General features: G+C 35.5%; 1 pseudogene; it reads right to left on the bottom strand.

The window, feature by feature from the left end:
* Positions 1-6,976: 6,976 nt before the first annotated feature.
* LOC147523250 (uncharacterized protein At4g15970 pseudogene) lies at positions 6,977-9,620 on the bottom strand (annotated as a pseudogene).
* Between the last annotated feature and the right edge of the window lie 7,368 nt (positions 9,621-16,988).

Below are 16,988 nucleotides of genomic sequence, written 5' to 3'. Positions count from 1 at the left end.
GGAAGAAAAGTCTGATGAAGTCAAAGCCAGCTGAAACGGGCTTTGTGGACTGAAGAAATTGGGCTTTGGGCTCGATTTTTTGGCCCAAAACATGGCTCTTCAGCCCATGCACGAAATTGTGGATCTGGTCTCCTCTTTTACATAAAACAAGACTTAGCTCTTAAGAAAGATATAGTTAGATAATCTAGAATAGAAAAGTAGCCATTAAAATAGCTTGTAGATCTAGTTTTTAATTCAATTAGTTAAATTAATTAGTTTCATACTTTATTTTAGATTAATTCTTTGAATCATAGTTCTTCATTGATTAGATAAATAAAATAGTTATTTCTTGTCCATTTCGATTTTGTCATTTAAATTTGTAGATCTAATTTCAATTCTTGTTGTTATTCAACTCTTAGTTATTAATTACATTTGAAGTATTGTTAATTAAAATTAGTAAAGTTCAAATCTTTATATATGTCATTTCGTTATTCGTATCTTGTCATTCGAATTCACATCGTAGTGTAGAATTCCCACCATTGCTCTTATTAGACTTTGAATAGATTAGTCAATCTAAGAAACTTGAATGCTAAAGAATATTTCGATAGAATTGAGAGTATAGAAATCTTTGATAGCAACACGTAATTAAGTTTAGTTTCACTTGCATTTTGAGTTTCATCGTTCATTTCGTAGGTAAATTATTCAATTTTACGTCTATCAGTAAGAAAGAATATATAGTTGAAATTTGAGAACCTGCATCAAGTAAAGATGAACAGATAAAGATTAAGAAAAGAAAAAGTCTTATAGAAAGAAAATGAATGACTATTGGAGTTTGACTGAAAACTTGAAGTTGAACGGTTATCGAAGTTCCCAGCTAACCAAAATTTTCTTTTTGAAATTGGAAAACCTAAGTGAAGAGAGAGTCGTGGTCGTTCGAACTGTTTTCCTTTTTTTTTCTAGAGGAGAGCACGTACTGCTTACTGGGCTGGAAGTGTTTGAAGGAACGTGGCCTCACTGGGCTATGTTGGTGTATCTAATTTGTGTGTCTAAGTAGTTATTTTTTAGTGGAGTTGTGGCAGCATTGACCGAAAACTGAATGGGTCATATAAGACAATAACATAAAGTGTAAAGTGGGCGTGTTGTGTTTTGAATAAGGTGTTTTTTAGTGGAGTTGTGGGCCCACACTGGACCAAAAACTAGTTTGGTCAAATAATGGGTACAATGGTCACTTAAATGTTGGATAATATGTAACTATTTTAGTGAAATAGTCACAAATAGTTCTCCACACATATACACCTTCTTTAGAAAAAACCATTTGTGGCCGTTTCGAAAACGCACGTCACCAAAAACTTTTTAAAACAGTCACAAAAACCTTTTTCTGACCGTTTCAAATAGAACAGTCACAAATAACATTTTCTTCTACTAGTGATATGTTGTGCCGTAAAGTTTAGCTATCATATTAGTAAGATGGAACATCAAACTCAGGATTGATAAATAAAATTCATCAGAAGAAATAAATCCACCACTTCTATCGAGTTGACAGAATCTTTTGTACAATGAAATATATCCATCAATGAATAATATAATTCAAGTAAGTTAAGATCAAAGAGAAACAGAGTTAGTTCCATCAATAATATGTAACCATTGTGTACATATATTTTTTTTTGAAGGTTGTATATTTGTAGATCTAATTTTAAATGAGCATAATTATATGAATGATTTTTGGCTTAGGTATAATTCTGTATTTATAGGATTCCATTTAGGTTTTGTTTTAGATGTTTACTTAAACTAAAATTGTAAAGTCTTATCTAAAGGGAAGTCTTTTCATAATCAACATAGTTTTTGAAATAAAAATCCCTAATTATTAGTGAATAAGGTCGTAAGTAGTGATACTTATTTAGATGTTTTTATCTGTTTCTTGTTTTAGTAGTTTACTAAAATTGTTGTTGTTGTTGTTGTTTGTTGTTGTTGTTGTTTTTTTTTTTTTTTTCAACTGTTCAATTTTTTTGATTACCAAATTGAAATGGAAGTGTATGCAATAGAGACTTCTATGTATAGAGTTTTCTCAAATAGAAAATCTTAATTGTTAATGAATAAGGTCATATAATATTTTGTAGGACGTACCTGTTAAGGCATGTGCAATTTTGATTTTTTGATTTTTTTGATTTTTTTTTTTTTTTTTTTTGTAATAGCTAAATATTCAAAATGGCTAGTCAAAATGTTTCATCGAAAATTTTCCCTAGAAGCCATTTGCTTAAGTATCACATTCTTAGCCATCATAGTCATACATACACTACCCCTTATTAAATATATTTAATAAAAATTAGTATGAGCTACTGACCTTAGTGAAATCAGTTGTATCATTTGCTTTGCTAAGTTTAACAAAAGTAGATATTCATATTGATGGATTTCATTACAAAAAATAAAAATTTATATTAGATGAAATTATATAGATTACAATTTCAATATGTATCTTCATTCAAACATTCTTTGTCTCAATTCGTCTTCTTTTTCTACTCTCTGATTGTCAGTGTTGATGTTTTCTCGATCTCCCTTGTTAAGATAGTTGAATAAATACTTTGTTGAATAGATACTGCTACTAATCTTCTCTGTCTCTTTGCGAATCAATTTCTAATACATATGAAAATATTAATTGGTTAGACACTATAAGTAAAAATTATTTGTGAAAATAACATGTGGCATACCTTCTTCTTGTTGTTCCAAATATAATTAATTGGGTAGTTAAGGTAATCCATTGTTTGAATATGATGAAAATTGAATGTGAAAAAGTCTTCGATGTACTTTGAACAATAGGTATAGTGTTGTATTTATAGGTTTCCTTTAGGTTTTGTTTAGAAGTTGAGTGAAACTCAAATTGTAAAGAGTTATCTAAAAGGAAATTCATGCAAAACAGACTTCTATCTTTAGAGTTATGCAAAATGGAAATTTATAATTGTTAATCAATGAGGTCGTACTTATTAAGGGTTTTTGGATTAAGAATGAATATAATTATGTGAATTATGAACTCCTTGTAGGAACCGTTATGGTCGCATCGAATGATCGACTACAAACCGCGAAAACCCACGCGCAGTGGAATAAGGGGTGTTCACGGTTTAGTTTAGAAACATACCTTTAGATCAGCTTCTTATCTCTGAGAATCAGCAACCTCTTGATCTTCTATTGTATTCCTATCCTTATAATGGACGTTGTGTGGGCAACGAACTTCCAGCCTCTTCTTTCTCTCTTGGCCTCTCTCACTTACAAAGTTGGAACCGAATTTTGATCTTGCTTTTCTTGAGCAAAACCTTGGTTAAAAAACGGCCAGAGAAAGAGGTTTCTATTTATAGGCTACAACAGGGACCATGAGGAGAAATTAGGGTTGGGCCTCCTGACGGGCTTGAGCTTCCCATGTTCGCCCAGAACACACGACCCAAGTCCGTCAACAAATGGTTTATTCCACTAAAGGCCATTGTTGCACTACCGCCCTAATCCCAAATTACGTGTTACGTTTATGGGCTCCATATTATATGCTTGTTGATCTCCCCGTGTTTAAGATATCGAATGCCCGTTGATTAAGTCAAGTTACTGACAACTACATTAATCAACTTCTTATGTCCTTGAGTAGTACCACTCAACCTCATTATCATGTCGGATTAAATCCACCTGTAGGGTTTACATGACAATCCTTATGAGCTCCTCAAGGGGACATCATCAACCCGACTTCCTGCGGGTCACGTATTCCTTCTATAATCAACAGCACACCTTACATACAATGTCATTACCCAATCCATCGAGTTTGTTGATTCACAAAAGAATCTCACTCATTGATGATTTAAAGCAATGTATAATTCACGTAAGTGCCCGTTATTATATCCGGATTAAGAGGACAAGCATTCATAATAACAAAGGTGTTTGTTCTCTTATATAGTCAGTATAAAGAGAAACAACCTTACTTGGTCCTTTTCAATACACACAAAGTGTACTAGTGTAATCATGTAGTCAAGATAGACTAATACCAGATTATACTACAACCGTACCAATGGTTTGTCCAAATCCATCTAGGTTGTGAACGTTTACTTATACTTTATAAGGTACTGATAATATGATCTTCTGTGTATCACAACACACTATATCATCTACAACATAAAGTATTAGACACATGCATATAACTAATAACATATATAATATGCATAACATTTGCCCATATGATTCTCATTCAAAATATGAAGAATAAGAGTTAATACAAAAGTAATGATTTTAGTATTTAACCCTATCACTCCTATGAATTCAAAAGGAAATTCATGCAAATCAGACTTCTATCTTTAGAGTTTTGCAAAATGGATTGAGGTTTCTGAGTCAAGAATGAACATAATTTTGTGAATTTTAAACAGCTAGTAATTTAGTTGGTTTCCTAATTATGATTGGCCCTTTGGGAAAAAGAAGTTTTTTTATGATAGTGGACGTATTTGTTGTTGAAAAATTTGTTATTGGATAAGTTGGAGTGTTACAAATAAATTGATGTTATAGGGAAATAAGCAAACACATTTAAAAATTTAATCAAACTTGATTAGTAGTTGAATTGAATGAATTGTCTCTTGAAATAACTATTAAACGAACAAATAAATGAAAAGTACTCTTAAAATAATTTTAGTAAACAAATGAACTAACAACTTATTCTAAAATCATAGTAAACATCGATGATTTGTCTAATTTATTCATCGTCGTTGTCGATTATGCATACTAGATTATCAATACTACGATATGGCATTGCTAATTTTCTTTCCAAACTCTTGTTTTTCTCAATCAAACTACATATTATTTTTTCTTGATCTTTATTTATTAATCCTAATGTAGTGTTAGAGAAGATCATAATTGCTGTCATATATCTGTAATTTGTTGTAGGCATCATGTAAGTACTTTATTGCATTTTTTGCTTCTGTCTGTTCTGAATCAATCCTCGTCCATTTTCTTTCTCCGAGAATCTTTTGAGTATAACTTTTGTATGTAGTGATTTCAATTTCGACCCACGCTTCAAATTGATTGTTTTCGTTAGATATTAGTAAAATATTTGTGGAATTAATAATGTCATTGCATGTAGTTACCAATTCTTCATTACTTAGATTTATAAATGTAAAATAAAAAGGTAATTTTAAATAGTATGTACCTGCAATGACTCTACCAAAATGATTCCCGACCTATAACGGAGTCTTGTCATTATGTAGTCCAACTTTATTTTGAAAGCCTGACATCCAACATCTGGTACGTCCTTTGATTTTAATCTAGGGTTATACTTTAAAAAACTTTTTATTTATTCCCAATGTGGATTGCAAGTTACAGTTATGAAAAGATCAAGGGGCGCTACCCATCTACATACATATGGCAATAGCATCCTGATAAGTTTGCACCATATATCTAGGTCCTCCTGCGAAGGATGATGGAAGGATCAAACGCTTTCCAATCGATAATGCCGAGGAATCTCCTGTAAAGGTAAATATTTATTGAGTTTATCATATTTAAATTTTCTATATACTAAAGATAAATGTTATATGAAATATGATATTTATAATACCTGTGGCAACAACGTAACTACATCCATTAAATGGTTGTACATATCAAATCTAATGGTAGCTTGATTTGAAAGATGCCATTGTAACCTAAAATGTTGAATACATGTATAACCATCAACATCGTAAGTTAGACAAAGACGACCACTTATCCACAATATTGAACTTTCTCTTATTCTTTGCAAACGAAAAACATAAAACTATCTCGTGGTATTAATGATACACCTCTTTTCACATTGTTTATATCAACTCCTCTTAGCAAAATCCCAGCTCTATAACCATCTTCTCCACATGGGAATAATATAGGGTATTGCATTGCCATAAATTTAGGATATAACTCGTTTATTCTATGTAAAGCACCTCTTTGAGTCTCAACAATTATGTCCCTGTGATTAGTAATTTCTAAATATCTCCTACTATCAAAGCTGCAACTTTAGAAGAAGTTGGCAAATTGTATAACCTTCCATCAGTGATGCGATTATTAATGGGTCTTAAACGAATAGGAACGACATCATCTTCTTGAAACTTGTTGTTTCAACAAGATTTGCTTAAATAGACCAGTTGGGTCAGAAGTGATCTTTTTCGGAGGAGACTGCAAAGGAGATGGTTGTTGGGGAGAGTTGAGACTAGACTTCGGTTTGAGGTTGCCTATGTACCCAAATATTGTATTTCTTTGGGATCAAGTCTCGATTGCGTAGTTTTGGAAAAATGACGAAGGTGGGATTTTATAGGTAGGATTGGTGATAGTTACTTCCTCGTTCTCCAATATTCCAATCGTGGGATGAAGTTGGAGAACTGGCTGGAGAACTGTCCAATCGTGGGATGAAGTTGGAGAATTGGCAGGAGAACTGTCACACGATATGAAGTTGATGGAAGTGAATAATCTTGAATGTGGACGAAGTTGTGGAAGTTGTTTGACTCATGAAACATGGGAGAACAGTCACACGATATGAAGTTGATGGAAGTGAATCTTGAATGTGGATGAAGTTGTGGAAGTTGTTTGACTCGCAAAACATGTGCGCAATTGATATTGATATTACGTGTACGTATGTAGTCTTTGAACATGGGCTCTGAGTGTGGGTTTTATTATAGATAAGCTCTGAGAATGGGCTCTGAGCGTGGGCTTTTTGTAGATAAGCTCTGAGCGTAGGCTTTTTAGGCTATGAGCATGGGTTTTATTATAGATAAGCTCTGAGCATGGGCTCTGAGCGTGGGCTTTTTGGGCTCTGAGCATAGGCTTTAAGTGTGAGTTTGTATTGAATTGGGCCACATTTGTGGGGGTCGGAACATTGCCCTCTCTTTGTTACATGGGCAAAGCCTGTGTGGCAAAGAAGTAATTTTATTTTATTTTATTATTATTATTATTATTATTATTATTTTAGGGAATGGTATGATGGTGAAGCTTGATTAAAGCTGTCCAAAATCCGTTGATGAGAATGCGGGATGGAAACTTATTCACAGGCAGCAACAACTAAATGCTTGCTCCAACAAATTCACCTCACAGAGCAAGATGGCGAGGAGTTTCTCCTTTGTCCACAACTTTGAAGGAAGAACAAAGTTTAAGACCTGCTTTGAAATGTCTGCACTATCAATCTTTCCCCTCTTCTTGTACAGGTGAACTTGAACTATAATGATGGAGGGATGCAAGACTGCAATTCTATGGGATCCTCCAAAATGAAAGCGATGCTCTCTTCACACTAGGTGGCAGAGTCATGAACTTTCTCCAATCCTCTAGCATAATTCGCAAATCATGAAGCTTGCTATCCATATTATAGCAACAATTTGCATGCATCGTACAAACTTGATTTAAACTTTTGCTAGGTTCACCTAACCCACCGAAGTAAGCAGTATTCAAAAATATCATCGTTAGTTCGATTTCAGTGATGAAAGGATCAAACTTGATCATATTAAGCACGTCCGGATCATGGTATCCTGGCTCGTTCTCTCTCGAAGAGTACCAATATTTGTAGAATGCTATTGTGCGGTTATTGGATTTGACGTAGTTAAACCCGCCATTCGGTTTATTATTGAGGTCAAAGGAATTACCCATAAAGTGATCACAAGCAATCTGGAAATCTGCATCTAAATAATAGCGCGGAAATGGGTCTCGAAACCACATTACATCAGCCTTCATAAAAACGAAGTTGTATCCCATCTCAAGAACAGACCGTAAAAAATCTATCCTTCTCCACATCATCTTCACGTAGTCAGGTGTCATAAAATATGCCTCCTTGGAGAAATCAAGCCCTTCTGTGGTAAGAGCAAAGCAATGGGTGTGTAGGCCCAAGCAACGAATGTATGCTTTCCAGTCCAATGCAATGATCACCAAATGCTTCAAAAGCCTATGTGTCTGATTTCCAATTCGGAAACTCTCAAGAAAGAGATCAATAATTGAATCTGAGGCTGCCCAAGCTTCATTTAAAGTTGTCAGTATAACAATTCCATCATCCATTGATGCCTCCTTTAGAACTCTATCCAGCCTAACTTCATCAGGTTCCAAAGTAGAATTGCTGATGTCCAACATTGAGTGATCAATAATAACAATTAACGTAGAGTGACTTGTCAGTAGACGATATTGGAGCTTGTCCATTAGGCTGAAAATAGAAAAAGATACCACCCTTTGCATCATTAAACCCTTCCTACATGCCAAATCTGGCAAAAGAAGATACCACCCTTTGCATGGACAACATCTAAAATGGGTTTCCAAGCTTCCACCTGCTCCTTGATTAGCTAGCAAACTTTGTTTAAACAAACAATTCAATCAATTCCAGCATGGCAATTCAACTTCATACGTTAGAAAACATAGCGGCAATTTAATTTTACTACAGCCAGCGGCAAATCAAGTAGGGGCAATTCAAGCAAATCTGAAGCTGGTAATTCAAGCAGCGGAAATTCAAATTTACTACAGCCAGTGGCAAATCAATAGTGGCAATTAAAGCAAATCTGAAGTTGGTAATTCAAGCAGTGGCAATTCAAATTTACTACAGCCAGCGACAAATCAATAGCGGCAGTTCAAGCAAATCTTACGCTGGGAGACTTGTATTGTAGAAGAAATTGAAGATATTCGTAAGTTGCATTGCCTGCTTCCTTTCTCGATCTTGATTGCGTCTTGTATGGCCAACGCTATTTCCTGCATCTTTGGTCTTGAAACTCCATGCTGCTCGATGCTTAGTATTGCAACTTCAGTTATTCTCCAAACTGACTCTGGAAAACCATAGCAAAAGGAACCGATCAAAGAACCAATATTTATTGAGACGCAATCCAATACAGCGGTGAATGCTAATCTTTGATATTTATTGAGGATCAAAGAACCGATATTTATCGTTGCATCAATAGCAAACCGATCAAAGAATCAAGCGTGACTCATACTTCCATAGTTATTGGGCCCCTTACAGTAGTACGTACAATTCAACTTCATATGTTAGAAAACACTGCGGTAATTAACAGGACTGGCAACTCATTCAGCGGCATAGAGCGGCAATCTCAAAGGATCGGCAACCTCAAAGGATCGGCAAAAACTAAAAGGTTTCTACCTATCAAATTGATCGGCACTTCTTGGAGCGGCTATAAATTGATTGACTAACCCATTTTCTATCAATCGGTGACTTGGATAAGGTTGAAAACGATTCCCGATCGCTAGAAGAACAGCTGCCTGAACTGTAGTAGGAAGAGAAACTGTCGACCCATATGAATTCACCAAGCTAACATATATATATTCTCGTATGAAGTAAGATGCAACCCAGTCTTCAATAAAGCAGAGTAGATAGCATTTCAAAATCTGACAACGAAAATCCGATTCCGAAAATCTGATATAGTAGTGTAGATACGGTAATATGATATAGCGGTGAAAATTTGATATTTTTGCCAAGTTGTGTTATAAGAGTTTTATCTTTTGCAAAACACTTTGATGAAGCAAAACTAGAGTTGTATCTTTTGCAAAACACTTTGACAAAGCGAAACTATATAAACCAATACAAAAAAGAGATTTGATTCTTATCAGTCTTATTTGTGTTTTATTCTCTCTCTAATAAAAAGGTCAGTACATTGGAGATTCTAGTGCTTAACAAGGTGATTACGTGTTTGCGGGTTTGATCAATTAAATCGAGGTTTGTGAAAAGGTTAGATTTTTATTTTGTTTAGTTTTTGACAGTATTGAAAATATTTGTTTAATGGAGAGGAATTACAACTTGAAGAGGAGATGGGGTGATAAAGGGGATTTTAATATGAATAGGGTGGTGAAGGGTATTGAAGTAGATAGTTTGAGAGCAAAGTATGATATTGGTGATGATGTATCTATTGAGTATGTTGGTAGCGATATTGACCAAAAGTGTGAAAAGGATGAGATAATTTTATTATTTTCACATTTTTGGCTTGGTTGTAGTGTTCCATTTTGGAAATCAGTTTCGAGTTATTAGCTAGATGGAGATTACATCCTTTACAATTATCTCCTGACTATTGGGTAATCTTTGCCTGTGTAGCGAGGATTTGTAAGGTTTATAAAAGGAGTATGTCTTCAGACCTTTTGTTTGAGTTACTGAAGCCTATGTAGCAAAACAAGGCTTCTTTTAAAAGTTATGCGTTGGGATATCATAACCATCACAACCAAAATTATCGGTTTTATGGAATGCCTTCGAACTACAAGAATGCGAAATTGTATGGTTTTAAGATCAAGGGCAATTGGAGGTTCGAGAATATTGATTATCCTAACAATATATCAGGTAAGGATGTTACCTCAATATTCTTATAAATATTATTTTAATTAGTTAGCATGACATTTTGATTATCTTGTTCTTTTTTATAGGGGATATTCTGAAGTTTCCAACTATATCAATCTTTAGCAGTGAGAAGATAAAAAAGAAATTTGTTAGTTTGTTTAGTCATAATGCTGATGTCTATGATTTGTCGTTTTCAGACGATACTGTAGATTATTATCATGATATAGAAACTGGACTGCTTAATGAGCCTAGGGAATTAGCACCTTACTGTGGCTCAAAGAAGAGAATTTTTTTTTATTGTAGATGATAGTAGTGAAGATGACAAAGAAGTAGAAGGAGATGACTCTGAGGATAGTGGACAAGAAAATATTAGAAAGAAGAAAAGAAGCGTACGTCCAAAAAAGAGGGAAAAGAAAAATGGGGATAACTCAAGTAAAATTGAGGAAGGGATTGAAGATCGAGAAATGGTATGTATATAATATTTCTTTTGAAATATCATATATGTAATACCTATAATATGTTTTGGAATGACATTTCATTATGACAGGTTTTTTGTCTTCCTGCAAAAAAAACTACTGATGTGCATGATATTGATGATGACGATGATATCGGTAGGGAAGCGATGACTAACAGTATATCTGAACTTGATGTTAGTGTTGATCTTGTTTTCGTGATTTAGATTTATGTTCGTTATTGATTGTTTAATGGTTCTTTTGTTAATGTAGATGGAAAAAGTTGACTATGGTGGAGATACAATGGGTTCAACTTCTGTTGTCAGAATCAATTTTGGAGTGCCAACTCCTTTTGGTGGAAGTAGTTTTGGAGTTCCAATACCTGTTGTTGGCACCAATGCTGGTGTTGTAACTTTTTCCAATGGCACCATTGCTATTGTGTCGAGTTGGGTATCAACTTTTGTTTGCACTAATGCTGGATTGCCGACTTCTGCTGTTGACACCGATGCAGGTGTGTCAACAGAAGTGTCAACGATTGTTGGTACAAATTCTGAAGTGTCTACTATTGTTGGCACTAATGCTGAATAGTCAACTTTTGCTGATGGCACCAACGCTGGTGTGTCGACAGAACTGTTAACTGTGGTCAGCACCAACACCATTGTTGGCTCATTGCAGCTAAGGATGAGCGGCAGTTCTGCAACGCCTGTGCTCATCACTCCAGACGTGCAAGCCTTGACAATTGAAGGTTATATGTTGAATATTTATTTTTTGTTGTATTTAGTTATTATTATATATTATTATTTTAAATTATTTTGTCTAATATTTCAGATCCAGAGTTATTGTGTTTGGATTATCAACGAAGTGTAGATTTTGTAAAAGCCGTTAATATGCTGAATTCAAAGCTTGCATAGGTAAGTGTGTGTGTGTGTGTGTGTTTTTTTTTTTTTTTTTTTTTTGAATTTCATTTATTTGGTTGCTAAAAAATTATAGTAACACATTATTTTTTATTTTCTTAGGCGTCGAAGCTTAGGGATTGTGCTAAAGAAATCTTAGATGCAAAAGAAAATTATAAGATTATAACTAATGAATATACGAGATTGAGAAATATTTGGAACGAGATAGAGCTCATCTTTCAGGAGAATGAACGTATGAGAGGAGTACTTATGAGAAATGAAGTAGTTTTGCACGACTATGAGATGAAAATGAATATCATGAAAGCTGAATTGTCTAAACATAATCAAGAAATTGTTGTTCTTAGAGAGCAGAAAGTTTTGAGTGTTGAAGTTGAGATAATAAAATGTGAGAAATTGGATTTGGCTAAACGAGTTTGAGAGGCTGAGGGGATTAGAGGAGACTACAAAGTACTATTGGAAGAGAATGCATTTTTGAAGGAGTTAGATGAATATCATGAGAAGGTGGAATATTTTAAGGTTGAGTGTGAAGAGAAGGATGATATAATTGAGAAGCATGCAGTTGAAACTAAGAAATCTGGGGCGTTGTTGCGTGAAACATTGGCAAGTGTTGGACTTTGGAAATCGAGAGATTCTGAGAAACAGGAAAAATTGCAACAGTTGTCAAATTATTATACTATGTGTTATAGGAAGTTGGAAGATGTATCACCGTCGGATCTAAAAGGTGTTCCAGTTCCAGTGGAGGATAGCATTATGCTGCAACTTCTTGAGTGAAGTTTTTGTTTTTTATTGTTAGGATGATGTGAGGTTAGGTTACAATTTTTTCTTTCTCGATTATGTTTATTTTTGCACGGTCTCATGATGTTTGGATTTTATTTGTTTTTTATTAGATTGGTAATCAGAATAGATCGAAATATAAAGGGTCAGTCAAAAATATATAAGAGCTGGGAAATTTGGCCTTGAGGTAGGTCGGCAAAATAGATATAAGAATTAAGGATAACATAATTTCGCCTCCATAATGTATTGATAACGTAATTAAGGGTGTCGCCGCCCCCATAATATAATGATAAAGTAATGAATTTTGGGGTGTTGTCGCCCCCAAAGTATAATGATAACATAATAAAATTTGGGGTGTCACCACCCCTACAGTGTAATGATAACTTAATGAATTTTGGGATGTTGTTGCCCCAAAGTGTAATGTTAACATAATGAAATTTGGGGTGTCACTGCCCCCATAGTGTAATGATAATGAAAGTTAAGGTGACACCCCCAAATTGTAATAATTATATATTGAAAGTTGGGGTGACGCTGCCCCCATAGTGTAATGATAATATAATGAAATTTGGGGTTTCGCCACCCCCATAGTGTAATGATAATGAAAGTTGAGGTGACGCCCCCAAATTATAACGATTATATATTAAAAGTTGGGGTGACGCTGCCCCCATAGTGTAAAGATAACATAATGAAATTTGGGGTGTCGCCGCCCCCATAGTTTAATGATAACATAATAAAATTTGGGGTGTCGCCTCCCCCATAGTGTAATGATAATGAAAGTTGAGGTGACGCCCCCAGATTGTAATTATTATATATCGAAAGTTGAGGTAACGCCGTACCCGTAGTGTAATGATAATAAAATTTAGGATATTTGATCTCTAGTTAAAACGAGATGGATCGAATTTTATTGAATTATGAAATGATTACAATGAATGAAAAACAAACATTCAACGATAAAACTTTTTCAAATGAAAAGCATTCCATGGCTTGGCAAAATTTTCTCCAGTGATTTAATGAAGGAAATAAGACCCTTTAGATGCTGGCCTATCAATGATGAACGGTCCTTCCCAATTCTCTGACAGCTTCCCAGATTCAATGAGTTTCTATTTTCGGCTAAGTACCCAATCTTCTGGTGCAAAACTCTTGATGCAAAGCTTTCTATCATATTTGTGTTTCATGCCTGCCTGATATTTTATTAGACATTGTAAAGCTTCTTCTCAAGTTTTATTAATTGAGTCTGCCACCAAAGTTAGAGCAGCATCATTGTTTCTAGTTTGTACTGCTTCTGTCCTTGTAGTTGGTGCAATTAATTATGTCGGGAGGACAACATCCATACCATAAGCTAGGTTGAAAAGGGAAAGATTGGTAGAATGCTTTGGAGTGGTGCGATAAGCCCAAAGCACTGCTGGCAACTCTTTAACCCAATTTCTTTTGCTTCCTTTTGCTTCTTCTTCAAAGTTGAGAGAATCGTCTTATTGGTTGCTTCTTCTTGTCCATTTTCTTGTGGATAATATGGTGCGGAGAAATTATGCTGAATTTTTAATGAGGCACAAAATTTGTGAATTTCTTCCGCATCAAATTGTTTACCATTATCAAAGACGATGTTAGATGGAATTCCAAAGCGACAAACAATGTCTTTCCATAAGAAACGTTGTACATCTGTTGCTAAGATGTTGACAAGCGGTTGAGCTTCTACCCATTTAGTGAAATAATCAATTGCAACTAATAAGAATCGTACACTTCTAGGAGCCTTTGGTATAGGTCCCACAATATCCAAGCCCCATTTCACAAAAGGCCAAAGGCTTAGAATATGGTGGAGTTCCGTTGCTGGAAGTTTGCCCATATTTGCATATTTTTGACACGGTATGCATTTTGGGGCAAATTCCCTGTGTCTTTGCATGCTAGGCCACCAGTATCCTTGAGTCATGGCTTTATGTGTAAGACTACGTCCCTCAGAATGGTTTCCACAAAGTCCAGAGTGCATCTCTTCGAGAACTAGATGACCTTGATATTTGGGAAGACATCTGAGAAGAGGACTGAAATTGTTTGCATTCCTATAAAGTAGGAGCTTGCCTTTAGAATTTGGAATTATGACAAATTTTCAGGCATCTCTCTTAATTTTGTAGGAAAGTGACGAATCCTCAGGTAGAGTTCCATGTTGCAAAAATTCTAAATAAGTAGGTCTCCAATCATCTGGTGAAGAATCACCGTCGATAGATTGGAGATCCAAATGTGGTACTATGGAGAATTATCTGCTTCGTGGGATTCATCTTCCATATCAACATTGCTTTGGTCGGCATCATGTGTGAGTGGAGAATCACTCTCAACACAATGATCGGCCAAATCTTGATGGTCGGCTAAATCTTCTTGAGCTGCTTCCTCTGAGTGAGATTCTAAACTTGTGCCGGAGGATTGAGCTAGCTCTTCTCTCTTTCTTTTCCTTGTTGTTACGGCATTTACTTGCTCGAATTCGAAATTCCGAGATGTCGTCTAGAAATAGCATAGATGAGCAATATATAAGTTTTGAAAATGTCTCTATAATAGTTATGATTGGAAAAGGTTGGAAATCAATATAGATTTTTCTTTCATTGTTAACATCAACTGCGGCAGAGAGATAGGCTAAAGCATCGGCGTGATGATTATCATTGCGAGAGCGCTGGTGAACTGCAATGGATTTGAAATGAATGGATAGCTCATGCATTTTTTGGACATATGTAGCCATCCTATCATTTCGAGCAACAAAAGGTCCGCCAAATTGATTCACAACAAGCTTTGAGTCAGTGAATAACTCGATCTTTGTTGCCCCCAGGTTAAGTGTTGTTCGCATTACATAAAGAACCGCTTCATATTCAGCTTCATTATTTGATGAGCAAAATCCGAGGCGAATAGATTTTTCAATTTTCTCGCCATCAGGTCGGATAAAAACACAACCAAGGCCTAAACCTGATTTGTTCTTGGAACCGTCCGTGTGTAGAATCCATAAAGAAGGGTCGGCACTTGTGGATGGATCGGCCGATCCTTGTTGTGGATTAGGAGGAGGTTCCTCAAACTGCTCTTCCATGGTCGGTATGTCATCGACAGAAAAATCGGTCATAAGTGATGCCATTGCGTGGCCTTTCTCAGATGATCGGGCTTTGTAGATAATTTCGTAGGCACTCAAATATGTTTCCCAATATGCTAATCGGCTCGAATCAGCATTTCAAAGAACTTTTCTCAAAGGGTATTCAATGTAGACATTGATGATACGCCCTTGGAAATAAGGTTTCAATCTTCGTGCACTATAGACAAGTGAGAGAGCTATTTTCTCAATCTGTGAATACCTTGCTTCTGGAGCTGTAAGGGTCTTACTTATGAAGAAAATTGGTTGTTCATTTTCATCATCAATGAATAAGATGACACTCACAGCTATTTCTGATGTTGCCAAATAGATGCCAATTGTTTGTCCGGTGGTCGGACTAGCAAGAATTGGCGGCTGTACTAGGTATTCTTTCATTTTCTGAAAAGCTACGTCACACACATCTGTCCATTGTGGGGATCCCTTAATGGCTTGAAAAAAGGGGTGGAGCTGATCTGAATATTTTGAGATAAATCTACCCAAAGCGGCTATCCTACCCATAAGTTACTGGATTTGCTTCTTGGTTTTTGGCGAGGGCATTTCAGTAATTGCACAGATTTGATCAGGATTAGCTTCAATGCCTCGTTTGGTCATAAGATTCCAAGAAATTTACTCGATGCTAACCCAAATGCGCATTTTGATGAATTTAAACGCATTTGAATATGCACCAGCCGATCAAATTTTTTTTGCAAGTAATGAAGATGTGAAGAGTCTTCATGCGACTTGATGACCATATCGTCAATATAAGCTTCCATAAACTTGCCTAAGAAGTCTGAAAATGATGTATTTATAAATTTCTGATATGTTTCCGGTGCGTTTTATAGACCGAAAGGCATTACCTTATAGCAAAATAAGCCTTGGTTTGTTATGAAAGTTGTAAGTTCTTGTTAATCTTCAGCTAATGCAATTGATAAAATCCCATTGAGGCATCCATAAAAGAAATTCGTTTAAACCCTGAAGTGGCATCAACCATTTTAGAAATATGAGGCAAGGGATACGGGTGAACAGGACATTTTTTATTGACATCAGTAAAATCAACAGATTGTAAGTTTCCCATTTTTCTTAGGGACTGTTACTACATTGGATATCCATTTCGGATATAGTACATGCCTAATAAAATTAACACTTAGAAGTTTGTCGATCTCTTCTTTCACTTTGAGCTTTCGATCGAGAGCCATTCAGCGAGGCTTCTGACGCACTGGCTTTTGTGTTATGTCGATATCTAGCTTGTGAAATGCAAATAAAGGATCAATTCCAGGCATTTGTTCAACCGTCTACACAAACACTGTGCAATTTTTCTTCAAAAGCTCAATGAGTTCATCTTGTTCCTTCTTGGAAATTTCCGCAAAAATAAAAGTGGTTTCTTCTTCCTTGTTCCCGATCTGTACTTCGAAGAGCCTGTTGATTGTCGAGGGGCCACCTAAACGCTGCTCCATAGCGTTTACCCGGCCAATGGAATTCTGCAATTACTATTTTAC

The sequence above is a fragment of the Coptis chinensis genome, chromosome 1 (assembly GCF_015680905.1).
Source record: "Coptis chinensis isolate HL-2020 chromosome 1, ASM1568090v1, whole genome shotgun sequence".
In the NCBI taxonomy this organism is placed as follows: domain Eukaryota; kingdom Viridiplantae; phylum Streptophyta; class Magnoliopsida; order Ranunculales; family Ranunculaceae; genus Coptis; species Coptis chinensis.
This window is presented reverse-complemented; position numbering and strand designations above follow the sequence as displayed.